The 16,419-nt window shown below is 49.0% G+C and overlaps 1 protein-coding gene across 18 annotated transcripts in view; it reads right to left on the reverse strand.

Moving 5' to 3' along the window:
• Nucleotides 1-16,419, reverse strand: part of Plekha6 (pleckstrin homology domain containing A6) — a 142,909-nt gene that overhangs the window by 52,371 nt on the left and 74,119 nt on the right. Inside the window, exon 1 of one of the 18 annotated variants that reach the window (XM_078022653.1) lies at nucleotides 6,271-6,338. The exons of the other annotated variants lie outside the window; for them this stretch is intronic. The gene's annotated coding sequence lies outside the window, so the exon portion shown is untranslated. Of the gene's footprint in view, nucleotides 1-6,270; nucleotides 6,339-16,419 lie in introns of those variants that run through there. 18 annotated transcript variants of the gene reach the window in all.

Consider the following 16,419-nt stretch of genomic DNA (forward strand, 5'->3'; position numbering starts at 1 on the left):
GTCTGGTTTCCACACGCACCTGCAGATCAAAATGCCAGCTCCACAGGTGCCGGGGACCAGCTGCCAGTAGCTCTCACCTGGCAAAGTACTTGTCCTCTCTTTTCTTCTCTGCCCTGGCCCTGGCCCTCCCTTGAATGCCACAATTATTTAGAAAATGGCAATATGGTGCCCTCTCCCAAGTTGAGACCATTGTAAATGCTAAGACCACTGGGCTGAGGATTCAGGAGATGAGATCCAGGCTGCTTAGCTCTGTCCATCCTCAGGGATCCTCCTCCCAACCCAAAGGGATGAACACATCATCCTTACCTGCTATGGCCAGGTATGGAATGCCAGGGGAATTCCACCTGAGCTCAGCCCTACCTCAGACAGAAAAAAAAGAGCTGGCTCAATGGACAAGATGGGGCACCACAGATCGGGGGGCCCCCTTCCAGCTCAGGCATCACCGCTTTCCTGTCTCTTACTGGATTGCCTCTGAGCCTCTGCCTGAGACCTCCAAAGTCTCTTTTAAAAATATATATATTTTCTTTTTTTTTTTTTTTTAAAGAGAGAGTGGGGGGGGGAGAGAGAGAGAGAGAGAGGGAGAGAGAGAGAGAGAGAATTTTTAACATTTATTGTTTAGTTCTCGGCGGACACAACATCTTTGTTGGTATGTGGTGCTGAGGATCGAACCCGGGCCGCACGCACGCCAGGCGAGCGCGTTACCGCTTGAGCCACATCCCCAGCCCAAATATATATATTTTCTTAGTTGTCAACGAACTTTATTTATTTGTATGTGGTGCTGAGAATCGAACTCAGCGCCTCATGCATGCTAGGCAAATGCTCCACCACTGAGCCCCAGCCCCAGCCCAAGTTCTCTTTATTCTTACACTAGAAGCCAGGAAAGTCTAAGGCAGCGTGTGTGTGTGTGTGTGTGTGTGTGTGTGTGTGTGTGTGTGTGTGTGAGAGAGAGAGAGAGAGAGAAGGAAAAGAAAGAATAGATACCATGCTGGAGAACTTCAAGCGATCTTCTACCCTAGTTGAACTATCTTATCTTTAAACTGATTGTTTTACTTTATGGAATTCCATTTGCCTTCTGAAAAACGATAACCAGGGTGGAGTGTCCGCACAGCCATGCCAGTTACTGACACCCTGAAACTCCTCCAGGTTGGCTGCTGAAGAGCCTTCCCAGGGCCCCGGCCCCACCTCCCTGACCAGTGCCTGGGACCTGGTTGCCTCTCTGTGACCCAGAGACTAAGGCGTTCAACCTGGGCCACAGGGCCTGCCCGGAGGCCAGGCCAGTGTCCTTTCTGGCTGAAAAAAATGACTGAAGACCCTTCCAGTGGGTGGCCTTCCCTTAACGGCCGGCACACTGACATCCTTTCCAGTGGGTCAGAACTCTGGTTCTAAGACCCAGAAGCTGTCAGAGCAGAATGGAAGGCATCTCCCGCTTGCGATGGCCCCGCTTAGAGAATGGGGGCAAGCCACCAGCCCAAGCTCCCCACAATCTGTTTGCTGGGTGCTCTTGTTCTGCTCCTGCCAAGGGAAAAGGAGACGATGCTCACGACAGCCGGGCTCCACCGCTTCCTTCCTCCAACCTCCCCAGGTGGCTAACCCAGAGAGGCAGGCAAACCAAGGCTCCCCTGGCCCGGCCTCCACGGGCCCTTCTCCTGCCAGTCAGCAGTATGGAAAAGATCCCCAGGGGTGACAGGGCAGGCCAAGAATTAATTACGCCTCTTCCCCAGCTGAGTCCAGTTCCAAACCCCTGCCCTTCAGAGGCTGAGGCGGCCCCACGATCCACTTCAGGGTGTACAGAAGGTCACTGGAACCATCTCTCTTCATTCCTAACTCAGCAGATCTGGTCCTGGAGCCCCATGGAGAGCAGTGACCCCACCCACCCCACCCCATGGAAAAGAATTTTACAGAGTGCGTGCGTGCGAGGAGAGTGATGGAGCTGGGCTCTCCCTCCCGCTCCACACCCTCCACAGCCACCAAGGCTTCTGGGTTCCTGATCCAGCAATCTGAGACAGTCAAGCTGTTTTCTCATTTTAACAATGGTACTAAGAAATGCCGTCTTCAGCACACAACACCCACTGGCCACCAGGCTAGACAGCCGAGGATGAAAGGTTACAAAGCTCTAAAGGGATATGGAACAAAGGGAAATAAAACTCATGGTTCTCACGCTGGGAGGGGAAGAAGGAAGGCCCACGGTGGAGTCAGGGAGGCTGAGGTTTACTGCCCTGGCCACAGCGATGGGAGTGATAAGGCAGAGTTCACATCTCCCAGGGTCCCCCCATCCCTGCTGATCACCCATCTCAGTTCCTCATCTCCAGGAAGGAGAGACGGCTTCATGAGTCACCGGGAGACACTGGCTTCCCAGCGCCGCTCCAAGAACATAGCAACAAAAGCCACAAACCCTTTCACTGGTAATGCCTGTGGGCGACAGATCAGGGGCCATGTGTGATGTGGGGTAGAGTCTGGCAAGAGGTGCGTGGGTGTGGAGGTCTGAGAGGGCGGCCACATACAGACTGCCCACTGCCCCGGCCTTCCTCCTGGCTATGCCCACCACCCAGCTCCCACGCAGAGCTGATGAGGAGCTAGGGGAGCAGGGCCGTGCTGCTCTGGAGGAGACAGGAGAGTCAGCCTCAAACCCTCGCCCTGCCCTGGGGATCGGATGGCTGGGTGACTTCCATCTGTCTCCCGACCCCTCCCCTCACTGGCCAGCTGGACTGATGAGAGTCTCCATAGCGGGGGGGGGGAGGGGGGGGCTTTGTCCGGGGAACAGGAAAGCAATAAATCACCCAGAGAAGGCAAGCAGGAGCCGGGACACTGCTTCTGCAGGAAGAGCCTCCCACCTGAGGGGCTGCCCGGGAAGAGAGTGGCCAGGCAGGTGGGATGGTAGCATTGCTCCTCACTAGCCCAGGGAGTGCCAGTCTGTGCTGGCCCCGGGAGGGCTCAGGCTGGCCTTCTGTCTGAGACCAGGAGTAACACAGCAAGCTGGCTCACAGATGGACAGTGGGAAATTCTGAACACCTCTTTTTGCCAGGAGTCAGGAGCCCGGAACTTCCCATGTACCTGGGGAGCTTGCCAAGGGCTCCGAGAGCAGAGGAATCTCCCTGGATCACTGTCTGCCATAGGGAGGCTCCAAAGGGAGCTTGGGAACAAGGGTCGCCCATGGAACGAGCCAGAAAGTAACTGTGTCCAAGATAGTTGCTGCTGTCTTTCCCCTATGTGACAATCCTTCATCCATTCCCCTGACATCCCAGAGAGGAAAAGTGAGGTCCGGAAGAGACTTGGAGAACTTGTGACAGCAAAGGGTCATGGACACTTTGGATTCTTCTTAAGGAACAGGGTAAGATCAGCAATCCTGAGTCACTTTACCTCTCTGGGGGACTCAGCTTCCCTGTCTGTAATGGGGAACAGCACCCCGGGTGTCTTGGAGGATAAAACGAGATCACATATTTAAGCTTAGCACATAATTGTCGCTCGGTAAGTGGCTGATGTTATAGTGATTAATAAAATAAGTAATGCTACCCCAAATCCATATCATCTAATTTGATAGTCATTAGTGATGTCTGGCTATTCAAATTTTAATTAAAATTAAGGTTTCGGTTCTTCAGTTATACTAGCCACCTTTCACAGAGGCTCAGTCCCCACGCTGGCTGGCGTCAATCACACTGAACAGAACAGCCACAGAACATTCCATCATTGTAGAGCATTCTATTGGACAGTGGCTTGAGCTAGATTTTTCTCTAAACCAACTCCCAGCTGTAACACTTTTGGATTCTATGAGACACTTAATTCCAAACAAGTTTATCCTTCCAGCAGCCGATATGTGCCCAGAGCCCTCAGGAAATACAAGGTCCCCCATGGTCCGACGCAATTCCAAAAAAGAAAGGAAAATCTGCTGCCAACCACAAGAAAAAGTTAAAAATTAAAAACCAAGTGACATGTTCCAAAGTCCAATCAAAACAAATCTAGATACTACATTGGTTTTTTAAATCTTATGCACTAAGACTCCTTTTGGGGAGTCTGAAAGCACTGTCATCCCATTGGGCACAAACTGGAAAAGGTCCCTAAAGCAGCCTAAGGGAAGAGAACTGGACAGAGAAAAGAGCTGCAGTGGAGGACAGAGACAGTGGGGACTTGTTCCTCCTTCCAGTCTCATTTTCCTTCTGGAACTGGCCAACCTCTGGTCTAGGCTGGAGGGAAGACCAGGAAGGAGGAAGGGAGGCCTCCTTTAGGGCCTTTACTCCAGAGCAGGAGGAGCTGGCCTGCAGGGAGATCAGACAGGCCAGCTGCCACCACAACTGGCTGGCTCAGGATTCCTCCTTCCCTGCACCCACCCAGATCTGGAGCCTGCGGACACCAGGTAATCCCAGGAAGCAACCTGTTCTGGAACAGACGGCGCAGGAAGCAGGTGCCATGGATTACTGCAGGGAGGAAAGGAAAGCTGAGAGGAATGGAAGAATTGCTCCCAGGCCTATATCAGGCCCAGAGCCGTCACCAGTCACATCCACATAAGGGAAAGAGGGGGCCTGAGGGAGGGAGGGAGGGAGGGAGGGAATGAGATAAGGGACGTGCTGCCTCCTCCCTGTCCCCTGCCACACAGTCGCCTTTAAGGAAGCCTTTAAGGAAGACTTAAAGCACCTTGGGGTGGGGGAGGGGGAGTGAAGAGAGAGAAGCAAAGGGGATAGGACACTGTGCAGGCCCCAGCCAGGACAGAAGCCAGTTTTGGTAAGTGACACCTGAGTAACAGGTGAGTCTGCCTACACCTGTTGGACCAACTATCCAGCTGTTGCAACTTCTGCTGGGCCTGGGAACAAGAACGGCTGCACAAGTTACAGGGCCCAGTGCAAAAGAAAATCCCAGGGTTCCTTGTGCACAACTTAAGAATTTCAGGATGACAACCGAGGGGCCTCTGAGCAAGGGAGCCGGTGCACAGATGGCCCCCATGAAGCCCACCCACCTGGGGACAGTCAGTCCTCTCTACTTCTGCAAGTGCCTTGGAGGCCGGCTAGTCCCATTTATGGCTGACTCTTAATACCAGGCCTATGGGACAGTGTGCCCGTTCCTCTCCTGTACTCTACTTCCCTCTCTTTCTTGGCCTCAGATGCCCAGAAACTTGGCTGCTCCTGCTCCTGCCTTGCCCTGCCGAGCCTAGGGGCTGGCACCTCCCCCTGATTGCGCCTAGTTTCTGTTTGCCTATCTGGCAGCCCAACCAGAGGAAGCACCAAGTGACAGCCACCAGCAGGGTTAGGATGACTCTCTCTCTCAAATGTGTCTTCAAGACTGGCCCAGGGAGCAGAGCGTTCCTGTCCAACAGGCCCCTTAGGGCCAGAGTCCCTGTTGAGGTCCAGCCTAACATTACCATGATGTCATCCAATCTTTCTCCTCCCAAAGAGGACAACAAAAGGGCCCCCAGCAAAGGAGGGGGTAAGGTCAACATTTCTCCTTTGATGACAAACAGGGTCTCATTCCTGTTCTCATTTGAGCACATGTTGAGTAGAGACCGGCGCAATCCCATCAGCTGAGGAAAGCCAGCACGTCCCCCTCCTCGCTCCTCCCGCAGAGCCGAGGGACCCCTACCCACACTCCTTACCCAAGCCTGACACGACACGGGAAAGTGCCCGGGTCACAGAGCACAACTACTGTGGAAAGTGAGGAGATAAGGGTCGCTCAGGGAAGTGGAGGGAATGGGGACGACAGAAATCTAAAACTCCAAAGATCGCTTCTCTATCTTCCCCGGTTTCAATCGGGCTCCCCAATGACAACTTTGTCTTGTCTTCCTAATGACTGAAGAGTTCACCCCCTGCTCTCTGCAGTCACCCTGTTCTGTCCCACCATGCCCCTCTCCACAGTGGACTGTGGCCTTGGCAATAGCACACTGTCCTAGCCGGCCGTGGCAGGGTCCCAGGAAATCAGCCCAGAGAGAGGCGGACGCTGCCTCTGCCCAGAGCTCCCCAGCCCCTCTCTGGAGACAATGGCTCAGGGAAGAGCCGGGCTCCAGCTTTGTGTGCAGGGTGGCCATAGGAAACCATTGTCTCTGTCGCAGGACAATGCCCGTTTGCATCTCCAGCTTCAGGGCTGAGGAGTTCAATCCTTGGACAAAACATGATTCTGAAAATTTTCTTCAAATAAATAAGAGTGATTCTAAAATCCCACCCCGCACTGAGACTCTGCATCTGGAAGTGACAAAGGCCAGCTCTTGCTGGTGGAATTGGTCTGTCTAGTGCTTCCTCACCTGCTTCAGAGTAACCCGGACAGACAGCGGACAGATAACCACTTACTCACCGGCTCTTCTTTGCGTCCCCTCTGCTGTCCCTAGCCCTACCTCCTTCCACGCTCAGGAACAGGGGAAAGGTTTTCCTTTAATACTCACCAGGTCCCTGGTGGGGAGCAATCATTAACAGCCACACATGCCGCCCGGCCTTAACCCCTTCAGTGCCAGGTTGCGTCACATTGGCTGGTGGACCACCCTGTCCCCTTTGCCCAGCCCCGGAAAAAAAAGTAGCAACTCCCACCTTGATGCCATTCACCTGAGTAATGCCGCTGCCTCCCATGTGAGGGGGGAGCACCCTTTAGTCCCACCCAGGCCGCCCTGCCTGATTGGAGCACACTCCCAACCTGAGGCGCTGGGCTCTGGCATAATGCCCAATTGGATGAGCCCACATTATGAAATATTTGCCTGGCAGGCCAATAGAGAAACCAGGATCTGGGGGAGGGATGATATTTTTATTTATTCCTGGAGGAGGAAGAGCAGACAAAGGTAGTCATGGCATCCCCAGTCCCGGGACAGGAAGCCGTGGCAGGACCATCTTCCATTTCTCTATCCTGATGCAGAATCCTGGAAGGCTTCTAAGCAATTTGAGCTCCTGGCTGTTCAGCTAGAGGGCTTCTGTGCCTTAATATCTCCCTGCCCCATTCTTGAGTTTTGAGAGTGGAACAGGGAGTCTCAAGAGAAAGGAAGAGAAGAAATGGATTGACAGGGAAGGAATTGCTTGCATCTGCATCAACTGCAACCACAGGTATTTTTTACAGTTCTGAAGTTACAGAGATCACTTTTGCATCTTTGGACCATGCAGAGGAAAGGTAGGCAGGGATGAGTGGAGACAAATTCTTTCTTCATCCCTTTAAAAATAGGAAAACGATTTGGGGAAATCTAAATCCAGCACGAAGAAAAGTATCTCGGTGTAGGATGCATGCAAATCTATGCAGATATGTGCAAATGAGCAGCTCCAGGCTTGTCAGAGTAAGTCCCTGCCAGGATTTTCCTAGTTTGAGGAAAATCTCCAATCCCCATATCAGTGCATCTCACTAGAGGAAAAAGAATTCAATAAGCATGTATTTATTGAACATTTACTATAAAGGAAGCTGAGGGCATTTAAGTATAGCCTAGTTGAGTTTATTTTTTAAACCATGATCATAAATATGATAGGATGTGCACAAGAATACAAGGGCCCCCCTCTATACACCCACATCAATACTCTCTTCCCCCTCCAGCCCCAGAATGCGTGATTAGGCTGCTTTGCCTCTTGCCAGCCTGTCTTTAGTAGCTGGCATCTTCCTTATCGCCCCTGGTTCCTGTCGGACTATCAGTAGGCCAGCCACTGTGGCTCAGGACCCTGGTTTAAACCAGCCAGGGGGCCTTATCTTATCTCCTGGGCTGCATTCCCAATGGCCTGATGGCTGCTGGCCATGGTTTCTTAAAGAGGCTGCATCATATTCGCATTCCTAACCTACTCTGTTTGCCCTCAAGAATACCCCCGAGGTCTGGGGGTGTTCTTCCTGTGCAGGTCAGAGTTCACCAAACCATCCTCTTCTCCACCCTTTACTACAGGGCTGCTACCCAGATGAACTAAGACTTGAAAGATGCCAATGTTTGCACACAAACACCCTGAACCTCAGTATTTCCAGGTTCCTGCTCAGTTGACTTTTGAAGTAGGGGAGGAAGAGGTTCAGGATACAAGGTCAACGTAGAAAAATCACCTGTATTCCTATGTACTGAAAAATTAAAATTATAATGAAAAATTAAAATTTTTAAAACCCCAATTTGTGTAACAAATATTAAACACTTAGGAATAAATTTGGCAAAAAAAAATGTATAAGATGAACACTATAAAACACTGCTGAAATTAAATAAAATCTAAATAAAGGGAAAATGATACTGTTTCAGTAGAAGACTCAATATTATTGAGTTATCTAATTTCCCCATATTTTTCTATAGATGCAATACAATCCCAATCGATATCCCAACAGGATCTCTGCAAAAAAAAAAAAAAAAAAAAAAAAGACAAGCTAATTCTAATCAAAAAACATTTTAAAAGAGGAATAAAGTTGGAAGATGTACACTCCCTGACTTTGAGACTTACTATAAAGCCTCAGTAGTCAAGACAGTGTGGTGTTGGTATAAAGATATGTGTATATATAAACAGAAAAAAATAGAGCCTAGGAATAAACCTACATACATATGGTCAACAAGTTTTTTTTTTTTTTTTTTGTACTAGGGATTAAACCCAGGGGTGCTTAACCACTGAGCAACTTTTAATGTTTTAATTTATATTTTATTTTATATCTCCAGTCCCTTTTATATTTTATTTTGAGACAGAATCTCACTACGTTGTGCCACCATGCCTGGCAGTCAACAAGTTTTCCACAAAGGTATAAGGCCAATTTCAATGGGAATGGGGTAAGGGGTTGGTAAATGACAGCCTTTTCACTACATGGTGCTGGAAAAACTGGAGATCCATAAGCCAAACAATCAAAAAGCAAAAACCAAATAGACCTTGACTCTACCATTTAAAAAGTAACTCAAAATGGATCACAGGCCTGAATGTTAAGAGCCCAAACTGTAAGATTTCTAGAGGAAAAGATGGGAGAAACACCTTAGTGACTTCAAGTTTGGCAAAGATGACACAAAATGCACAAACTATAAAGAAAACTCAATAAAATGAACATCAAGACATTGTTAATGAAAACGAAAAACCTTAAAGACATTCTACAACATATAACTGACACAGGACTTATATGTACAACAAATGAAGAACTCTCGTGACTTGAGATTAAGATAGCAAACAACACCAAGAAAAAGACAGGAGTGTAAATTAAAGTCTATGAAAGATGCTCCATGTCATTCAGGGAATGCAAATTGAAACTCCAGTGAGCCACCATTACGCACACACCATAGAACAGCCAAAATTCAAGGCTACCATATGGCCAAGAACGCGGAGGAACTGGAACTCTCATGGACTGCTGGCGAGATATGGTGCAGCCACTTTGCAAAACAGACACTAGTTTCCTCAAAAGCTCTGCATACATCCCTACAACCCAGTGAGTCTTCTCTTGGGTATTCACCTGAAAGAAATCCCAGCATATGTCCACACACACACAGACTTGTACACCGATATTCCTATAATAGCCCCAAACTGCAACCACCCAAATGTCCATGACATGGGGCACATCTACACAAAAGTACACCCCTCAACAAGAAAGAAAACAAATTATTAATTACCAAAAACACAATCAATCTCAAAAATAATTATGCAGAGTGAAAGAAGACAGGTCCTTTCTCCTCTTAGAAAGTACGTACCGAATGACTCTATTATAAAAAACTCTAAAAAATGCAAACTAATTTATAGTGACACAAAGCAGATCAGTGGTTGCCTGGGGACAGGGTAGAGGGAGGGATTACAAAAACGCAGGAAGAAACTCGGGGGAGTTATATTCATTATCTTAATTGTGGTTATGGTTTCACAAAACATATCAAGTTTTTACTCTTTAAATACATGCCGTCTGCCATGTATCAATTATACCTCAATAAAATTATAATAAGCAAAAGCTTCAGATGAGCCTTGTATTTAAAAAAAAAAAAAGACCACTACTGTTTCCGGGGAGCCCACTGTGTTAGGTGGTGATGGAACACAGGAGAGGGAGGAGCGGGCAGGACTCCAGGCTTCCCAGGCACCTGCCTCCCTCTGATAGAAATGCTGCGTGAAGGCAGATGAGCAGGAGTGTGAGCAGCCTGTGTTCCTCCCTCTCATGAGTTTGGATCAATGAATGAGGCAGATCTGAACATGGACTTTATAAAAATAAAGGACGTTATCTGTTTACAAAAGGGGAATGTCAAGTCAAACCCTTTACCCGTTCACAGAACTCTCTCATTATCTCATTTGATTCTTTCAGATCTTATGAGGCAGGTAGAAAAGTACTACCACTTGCATCTCACAAAACTACACACCTCTGAAGCTCAGTGAGGTTAAGGGGCTTTGCTAAGACAGCCCTCCCTGGGGCCTTCCTCCTTGACAGGTGAGCACCCTGACGCTGCTCCACCATCCACTAGACTCGGAGCCAGGTGAGGGTGGAGGGACTTAGCTGGCATGACAGCCTTGCTGGGGGACAGATCCTGTGAAAGCCCCTCCCCCCACCCCCACGCGGTTCAAGGGGTTCAAGGGGCATGCTAGGGACAGAGCCCCAAGGCTCCTTGGATGCATAAGAACAGTAGCAGACTTGGGTTCAGAACAGGATCAATTAAGGGAACCACCGTGATGTTAAGACAGGGAGCACTGGTAGGGTGAGGGGTCCTGGGATCTAATTAGATCACACATCTGATGGGAAGAAAGGAAAAAACCAACCAACCACCACTCCCCCAGCGGAAGTCTACTGGGTGTGGAAGCAGCTGGAAGCTGTTAGCTCCCAGCCAGAGGCCCTAGTACCATTCCTCTCCCTCCTCTTCTCCCTGTCCCCACCCTCCCTCCTCCTCCCGCTTCCTCCCTTCTGGCCCAGGACAAGGACAGCAGCTGGCTGGGCCCCACCTCTCTTTCTCCCTTGTTCTGAGAATGGGATGATGGGCAGAAGAGAACCCACCCTGCAGACCACAGGGGCACGAAGCACAAGGGCACCCAAAAACTCAGCAAGCATGATTTATACTATTCCAGCTACTCAGGAGGTTGAGGCAGGAGGATCCCAAGTTTGAGACAACCTAGGCAATAGACTCTGTCTCAAAATAAAAAAAGAAGGGTGGGATGGCCTGGGGATATATGTCTCAGTGGTACAAAGCTTGCTTATTATACGTGAGTTCCTGAGTTCAATCCCCAGAACTGGGGGGTGGGAGAGTGGGGGGAATGATTTATACTATTTTTGATGCAATCTTTTGGTTTGTTTTTGCAGTAATGGAGATCAAACCCAGGGCCCCATGCCTGCCAGGCAAGGGCTCTATACTGAGCCACATTCCCTGAACGGGTACTTTGAAAAAGTAATACTTAATCAATTTTGCCTTTAAAAAGATAAATAAATATGCCCATGCAGTAATAAAAATGTCAGTCATGGTGTGCTCAGAAGGCTGAGGCAGGAGGAGCTCAAGTTTGAGGCCAGCCTGGGCAACTTAGCAAGACCATGTCTCAAAATCAAAAATCAAAAAGGGCTGGGGTATAGTCAGTGCTTGCCTGGCATGCTCAAAGCCCTGGGTTCAATCCCCAGTATGGGAGGAAAAAAAATGAATGAAATGCTTGCATTAGGCTGTTGTTTTAAAATATGCATTATAGTATTATTAATCTTGATTGCCCAGCCTTTTGGCAAACTCTGTCTTAAATTTCGTGTCCACAGAGAGTGCCCTAAGCCTCTCACCCTAGTAGTCAGGCCTGCTCAAGGATGGGGGAAGGAGAGAGGAAAAAGAAAGACAGAACAACACCAGGAAGGCCCAGATACTCTTAAAGAAAGGTCCATCCACAAACAACGAAGAAAAGCCGAGCGACTTGTCCAGGTTAAGAGAGAGCAAAGAGACTCGACCCTGAATTAGATTCTAAAATGACATTATTAGGACACTTGGAAAAATTTAAACATGAACTGTATGTTAGAACGGTATCAGTATTAGATTTCCAGAATTTGCTAATTGCACTGTGGTTATGCAAGAGGCTGTCCTTGTTTTTAAAAGAAAAAAGAGGATGATGATGAAGGAAGAGAGACCAAAAGGGTGACAGCTGTCTGACAGCTGCCTGAAGCCAAACACTCCGCCCTGTGCAGCCTGCAACTCCTCCAACTGCAGGCAAGCCTGGAGGAGAAGTAGGAGGAGATGGTGGCAGCAAGAAGTCTCTTGGAGGCAGGGGATTGCAGGGCTGGTTGGACATTTTCCTCCAGAAACAACTGGATTAGTCTTGAATTCCCAAATTACTCCTCACCTTCCCAAGGAAAACTTGACAACTTGCACAGAAAGGAAAGGAAATCAACACCTCACCAAGCCAGGATGCTAGCAAATTCTCTGCTAACCTCCAGAGATCAGTACCGCTGTCTGGTTCTTTGAGGAGGAACCGGAGGCCAGGTAACCAGCCTTAGGCTACATGGTTAGGAAGTGAGAGAGGACAGAAATTAGAGCCCAGGACACAGTCCAAAGCGGGCTCTCTTCCCACTTGATGTTAGTTGTGCAACTTGAAATTCCCTTCTCATGCATCATCCTACCAACTAATCCTTCCGTTTATTTTCACTGCACTGAATTCTGCATTCGTCTTGAGATTTTTGGCTGTGGAGTCAGACTGTCCCTGTTCCAATCGCAGCTCCGGCAGTTACTACCTAAGGGACTTTGGGTGAATGACTTACCTCTCTCTGTGCTCCATTCCTCCAGCTGTCAAAAGAAGTCAATAGAAGGACCCACCTCATGGGTTCATTACAGGATTAAATGAGATTATACCAGTGGAGAATTCAAGGGAGTTGCTGGCACTTAATAAATGTTCAATAAATGCCAGTAATCATTATCGTCTGCCTGCATCTGCCTTGAACTGTTCACCTCTAGGAGACAATGACCTAATTTTGACCATAAAGCCCTCAGATTATAAAACCCTTCACCACACTGTCACATAAAGATGGATGTTTAGTAATTGTTCCTAAGGAAATCATCCATCAAGATGGCACAGAGATTCCTAAATCTAGTTTGTGAAGCCTTTAAAACCCCAGATCAAGTGATGGAAAGAGGCAGTCTAGGAACAGAATAATCGGCACCTGGGAATCTCAAACAGGAGGGAGGTCTGCCTCTAGTGCCTTTTTTCTTTCTTTTTTTGGTACTAGGTTTTGAACCCAGAGCACTTAACCACTGAGCCACATCCCCAACCCTTTTTTAATATTTTGAGACAGGGTCTTGCTGAGTTGCTTAGGGCCTTGCTAAATTGAGGCTGGCCCTGAACTTGCAATCCTCTTGCCTCTGGCCTTCACATCAACTTACAGCTTGCCCTGTGTGCATGTGTGACCGCTGGCCCACGCTCGCAGCTGGGATTTCAGGAGTGTGCATGCATGCCTGCCCTGATGCCTTTGGAACTGGGACGTAGACTTTTTCTTCTGTCATGTCTTACTTGGAAATTAAAAAGCAAGTGAATTCTAGGAGCATCATCACTGGGCACGAAGAATCTCAAGTTCTAGTGCTCTTGCTGTGACCTATGCAGCTCGATCATGTGGACAAGTTCTTGTTCCCTGGGGGCCCACTAGACACAAGGGAGGGAATCCAGTGGCCCCTAGAGTATGTGAGAGCACAAAAGAAGCCCCCAGGACCTGGGAGCTCTGGGTTCTTCTGGAAAAGCCTCTCTCTAAAGGCCAACTGCCCACCTGAAACCCTGTCTGAGAGGGTTAGATTGGGCTGGGAGGATCCACAGCCTGAGAGTAAATTCAGGGATCGTGTGCCTAGAGGGCGGAAGGGGATGGGCAGGGTGGCCAGAGGTCACGCAGCAGTCAGACTTCCCTCCAATGTTCCCTCTGTGACAGAGGCAGAGGAGGAGCAGGGCGATTTCCTAACTATAAACAGACACTCAAGAAGCCCCAAACCACATGCGTGCACATGTGGGGACAAGAGGGAAGCACAGTCACTCCAGGACGAATGTGAGCAGGGGACAGGGCTAGGAGGAGGCAGCGTGAGGCCGGGAGGGGTGGTTGCGTGTCTGTTGGAGCCCAAGGATGCAGGAGTAGAGCCAGGCGTTGTGAGGCCTAACCCTTACACAATGTGGGGTCCTTATTAAGAAAGAAACTACAAACACGAATTTATGTGTCAGAACCTTGGAAAGGGCCAGTGCCGGTGAGGGACCTCAATGAGAAGCCACGTTACTTCACGTCAACTTACAGCCTGCCCCGCGTGCATGAGTGACCACTGGCCCACGCCTGCACACGTGTGTCTCCGTGAGCCTCCCAGTCTCTTTCCAAAGCTATTTCTCTCTCCTCTCACTCAGTGCTCTGCCTGACCTGATTATTATTATTATTTTTTAAATGGCACAGAGCATGAGCTGGAACTCCCACACCTTGAATTCAGTTCCTGTGCCCCTCGGTGCCATGGGTGTCCATCCCACCCTCTCCAGTGTACTGCATCCTGGCCATCTCCCTGGTCCACAGGTTTGGCTACAATCAGCCCCACCTTCCCCAAAGGGCACACACAGCAAAGCCCTCCAGGCTGCCAGAAAGGGGAAACCACAGCTCTCCCCACTGCCCAGCCCGTGCATTCCAGCCCTGCGCCCAGAGATTGACCTTCTCTGTGGCTGGCTGCAGATGTGTCTGTGTTACAGAAATAGTCTAGCTCCTGGGCCTCTCCAGGCCCTCCTGCTGCTCTGCTCAGAGACTCCCCCACCTCACTGGCTCCAGGGAAGTCAGGCGAGATGGGAGGAAGGTAGTTCTGCGGCGCCCTCCCACACAGCCCTAGGAGCACAGCCAAGCAGGGCCTGGGGCCTGCCTTCTGCCTGCTCCTCCAGCCCCGGGACTGCTGTTCCACATCTGCACACGTGGAAGGTGGAGGTGAGAGATTTAGGGAGTGAATATGGAAGAGGACAGGAAGCAAGAGAAGCAGAGCATCATGGGAGCTTCTCCTATGTGACCCCAGGAAGGTGGGGTCGGGTAGGCATATGGTTCTCACCACCCACAGAGACACCTCCACATCCCTCCCTCCCAGCCACCAGCTCCACTGAGAGAGAAGTTAAAAGAATCGGCAGGGTAGAGATATAGATAGATTCCGATGGAGGAAGTCACCGACTGACTAATGCATCCTTCTTCCTAAAAAAAAAAAAAATCTCCTGGCTCTAACAACATTTGTCTGTGATGTGCCATTTAAACTTCTGGTAGCAGAAAACATGCTTCATCTAAATGTGAATTGTTTTTCTCTTGTTGAAAAAATCTCAGGGACGGGGTTGTGGCTCAGTGACAGAGCACTTGCCTAGTCTGCATGAGGCACTGGGTGTGATCCCCCGCAACACATAAAAATAAACAAATAAAATAAAGGTATGGTGTCCATCTATAACTAAAAAAAAAAATTTTTAAAGAAAGACAAAAATCTCAGAATAAAAATTAATCCTCATCCACCTCTAACTTTCCTCTTTCGGTCAAGAAATTCTACTACGGCCATTTGAGCACAGCTACAGAGGACAAGAGCCCTCCCCTGGAGAAGCTCCATTCACTGGGGCCTCCTTCCAGCTCACCTGGGATAGAACTGTTTGACTTCCTCATCAGAAGGGAGAGGAGGAAGAATCTGCATGCTAAATTTGCATCCTGCTCAGCTCCTTGGGAGCACTGGGGCTTTGGACAACTTACTCAAACTCTCTAGGCCTCAGTTTCTTAGCTGTAACCTTGTACCTCCTGGGATGTGTCGTGAGAATTCAATGACTTCGTACACACAGAAACAATGCTGTGACAGTTAATGGTCATCATCATCTCAGTCTCCCAAGCTGTGGGACACCAGAAACATGGGAAGTGAAATCCATCCCCCTCCACATTGCTAATTGTGAGCTGTTCATTGTCAAAGATCAAAAAGGACTTGGGGCTCTTTGCCTACCCAGCCCCCCCCCCAAGCTCCATTAGTGTAGGTAAGGGAGGGACGATGGCACCTTGGCCCTGTCTTCTTCTTCCTATACCTCGTATCTCCCCAGCCCCCTGACCTCCCTGAACCTCCACACCTTTCTTATGGTCCAAACTTGATTGGGTTTGTGGGAAAGAGAAATCTAGAAGAGCGCTCTCTGCCATTTCTGTATGCAGTCAGAGGCTTCTCTTCTCTGGGGTTTCTTTGGATGAAAGGTAGCGGCCATCCAGAAAGGTGCCAAATTCCATATCCCCTACACCTAAACTCTTGTCTTCTCATGCAGAAATAATATCTTTTTTTGTGGGGGTAGTTACCGGGGATTTAACCCAGGGCTGCTTTGCCACTGAGCTACATCTCCAGCCTTTTTTTTTTTTTTTTTTTTGGAAACAGGGTCTTACTAAGTGGCTGAGAGTCTCACTAAGTATCAAGGCTTAGTGAGATGCTCCTGCCTCAGCCTCCCGTCATGCAGAAATAATTCTATCTTCATTAATTTGGTCCATCTAAAAGATGGGGGCCTCAATCCTCCTCTAAGCCCAAGATGGAATGAGAGACCATAGACAGATTCAATTACATTATGAAGGACTGAATTTAGAATCGGTGATGAGCTTTCCAAATGTGAAGTGATTGGACGTTGA

Source organism: Ictidomys tridecemlineatus, chromosome 10, assembly GCF_052094955.1.
Source record: "Ictidomys tridecemlineatus isolate mIctTri1 chromosome 10, mIctTri1.hap1, whole genome shotgun sequence".
NCBI classification, from domain to species: Eukaryota; Metazoa; Chordata; class Mammalia; order Rodentia; family Sciuridae; genus Ictidomys; species Ictidomys tridecemlineatus.